Source organism: Lactuca sativa, chromosome 4 (assembly GCF_002870075.4).
Source record: "Lactuca sativa cultivar Salinas chromosome 4, Lsat_Salinas_v11, whole genome shotgun sequence".
Taxonomy (NCBI): domain Eukaryota; kingdom Viridiplantae; phylum Streptophyta; class Magnoliopsida; order Asterales; family Asteraceae; genus Lactuca; species Lactuca sativa.
The window spans coordinates 31,080,410-31,084,140 of record NC_056626.2 but is presented as its reverse complement, the minus strand read 5'-3'; positions in this window follow the sequence as shown (position 1 = coordinate 31,084,140).

Here is a 3,731-nt window from a genome sequence, read left to right as displayed (position 1 = left end):
ATCCCCCGATCAAACAACCATATGCACATATAACAGATAATCACATAACAGTCTATAGACATACAAACCGATCTAACATATCACATAGCATAGCAACGTCTTATAACCAGTATATCGACCTAACCGGTCACTAACATAGCATCATCCTATATACCAGGATACCGACCTAAACCAGGTCACTAAACATAATACCGTTTAATTACTAGGACGCAGATCTAACAGATCAACAAACATATCAAACAAATACCAGTATACAATCTGAGAAAAAGGGCCGGCCTTGGTGCCGTAGACCCTGTTGATATAGTGAGGATAACTCACCTTGCAATGCCGGTCTGAATTGAAGAATCAAATTCCCGAATCACCGTATCCAAAAATCTCGAACTATCCAAAATAACGAATGAGAAGTCAATAAATGGGAACATTAATCTTGGCCAAGAATCCCTCATATAATAATTGTCCAATTTGCCTTTCGTCTAATTTGGGCCAAGGCCCAATACCAAATCTACAATCTACAAGTCCTCATATACAAGGCCCATCATTGGCCCAATTTTCAAATTGGGCCTAACTACCTAATTGGTCCTAATTCCAAGATCCATTACCAAGACTTGGCCCAAAACACCATATCCATAAAGTCCAGCAAAGGCCCAAGTCCACCTAGTCCTTAAATAGCCCAATACCCGAAGCCCAAATATCATAAGCCTAGCAGAGGGAGTATGCGGGGCGTACTCCTTTGGTACGTAGGGCGTACTCCTAATCCCGTTGACTGGAAAGCGGGACCCTTGACCCGGTACGATGGGCGTACTACTTCCTACGCCGTGTGTACGCGAGTTTCACAAAAATCCTCATAAGTGCTTAATGGCTTAAGCACTTAAGCCCAAACTTCAGATCCATCGACCAAATATGCCCAGGACTCATAAGCTATTCTAACTTTATCGCTTTGGATGTCCAGAAAGTTCTTAATCTAAGGTTTTAATCCATTAAGACCTTTATAGTACTTGCATGGGACCTTTTAGACCATTGGGACCTCATTTTATCAGTCAACACCCCATCAAGAGTCTAGAAGGACAGATCATCTCGTCCAAACTACAAAATACATCATCTTGGAACTTTTAGGACAAGAAATGGTTCCAAAATGCTAGAATGGCTAGATCTATGATATACAAACATAAAGTTTGAAGCTTTTTACCTTCTGGAGCTTCTAGGACACAAACCAACTTCAGATCTACAAGCCAATCTTCTTCTCCAACTTCTTGGTGCAATGTCTTCACCTCCAAGAGCTCAAAATACCCACTTACTCACACTCTCACACAAGAACTAGGGTTTGGGACGTTTTTAGAGGATGGAGGCTAAGAGTAATGAGAGAAAATAAACCATAAGGATGTTTATATAACTACCAAACGGGGTTATTAGGGTTTCCTTCCAATATGAGTACGCCCAACGTACACAAGTGTATGCCCAGTGTACTAGGGCGCGCTCTAGTACGCTCAGCGTACCTTATGTACGCGCATCGTACTCCTCTTGGTCCCAAAATTACAACTTAGCCCTTGAGTTCTTCAAGGCATTACCCTTCCATCCCTCGGGACTACGAATGACAACTTTTTGGGATGTTACACAAGCATTGAAGAATTAGAATGGGTTGGGGTGGCGGAACTTGTTGTTGGCAGGCTTGAGAATTAGAGATGAACAAAGCATGCATGTGGAAGAACAATAACCAATGTGAGTGGTTGTATACAGACGGAATTCTAGCACACAAGGAAGCGATTTAAGTTGCTCAGTTTGATAGTATCATCTCGGAGGTAGGTAAACTTTCTGCCACCAAGAATGAATTCATGAAGACCTACCTCCGAGATGAATCGATAGAAGCCAGAAGCCATATAATGACAGAAACTAGTGTTTAATCTTTCACTTGTGTATCTTATTGCGTTAAAGTCTAATTTGGAGTATTCAATCAACAAAAAAAATCTTTTAAATATCTTGATAAATCAAACTTACTATTAATTTTTATTTATTTTAGTTTATTAGCAAACCTTTCTAGGTTTGCTAATAAACTAAAATAAATAAAAATTAATAGTAAGTTTGATTTATCAACATATTTAAAAGATTTCATATAAAATTAAAACTTAGAAAAAACTAGTCCAGCGAAATAAAGTTACGAGCATCAATTTATGGCCCTTATTGGTGAAAAGTAATCATGTTGCAAAGTCTTTTTATAATATGTTTGTAGTTTTCTTAGAAGTACAATATTATCTATTTGGTTTAAACTAAATAGGTTTTTTTTTTTTGTTTCTTTATCAATAATAGTTATAAATATACTTATATAATTATTAATGTTGGGTTCATTGGCCCTGTCATCTTATTTTGTTGAGTCAAACTTCACATTTATATCGAAGACCGTTCAAAAGTTGTCCTAAATCAATGAGTAAATCAAAACTATCTGAAACCATTTAAAAATGCATTTATATATCTGCATATTAATAGTGACATGCACACAAAGGTGGACATAGGGGTTCTTAGGTGATCGTTATAATCTTTCAAATTTTATAGGAAAGTATAAATATTTTTGGAAATTTTCTACACATACCACCCTTAAAATAATGTATGCTACCTCTAAAATTTTGAGATGTGTCCGCCACTACATGCATGGATGGACTTACAAGGGGGGAAATAAATAATCAAAAAATAGGATTTTTAAAAAAGAAAAATTTTTGCCCTTTAAAAATAACATGTTTTGACTCTTTAAATTTTTTTTTGCCCTCGTAAAAAAAATTAGATTACTTTTACCCCCTCTTCGAAAAAAATTTAGGTCCACCCCTGACTATATACATATATTTACATTGCATATAAACCAATTATATTTAAATTCTCCTTACGTCTCTTCTCTTAAACTGATTCAAATACGTTCACTTTTTTCTTTAATCAACAAATTATATAAATTTAATTTTACAAATGGGTACTTAATTATATGTCCAAAGTAATCATTTGATGTATTTATTGATCCATGAAATTGATAATAATGATATGATCATCAATGAGTCAATTCTAACATTATTGGGCTTCTTTACTGGTGTGGGCTACAGCCTATATTATAAGCTCGCCCTAAACATAGACTAAAGGTCAAGTCCCGATTAATAAGTGATAGACATCATTTATTATTGAATAAACGAAGAGGATTTCAATATCTTGATTGTTTTATACTATCAGTTTTCTTTAGCCATAAAGATTCCCCATAACAATAAAGCTTCCCAATTCGAATGTAAATAACAACGAATATTAAAATAAAACCTTATACGAAAAATTAGTAGGTAAAAGATCGGAAACCATACATTAAAACGTTAATATTTATAAAAAGCAAGTACATATTTTTTGAAATGAAACCAAAATATTTTAGTACGCTGAAAAGGGGAAAAACATTTAAACTTAGATCTTACAGCTTACCGATTACATATTTATATAAATCTTAAGAAATAAGGTTGAAACATAACTCAAAGACACTAACCAAAATTTTATTTGATCAAGTTAAGATTTGGGTAATGTTTGATATGGAACGATTGAAAAAAGAACGTGAAAGATATGACTCTATTTCACATTTTTATTAGGCATACTTATTTAATGGGTTTGTTGCCAATGTTGGGTTGTTTTATGACTGTTTGGTGGGTTTTTTATTTGGACTATTAAGTCTATCAGCAAAATGACCAAGTTTCTTTTTATTTTATTTTATTTTATTTTATTTA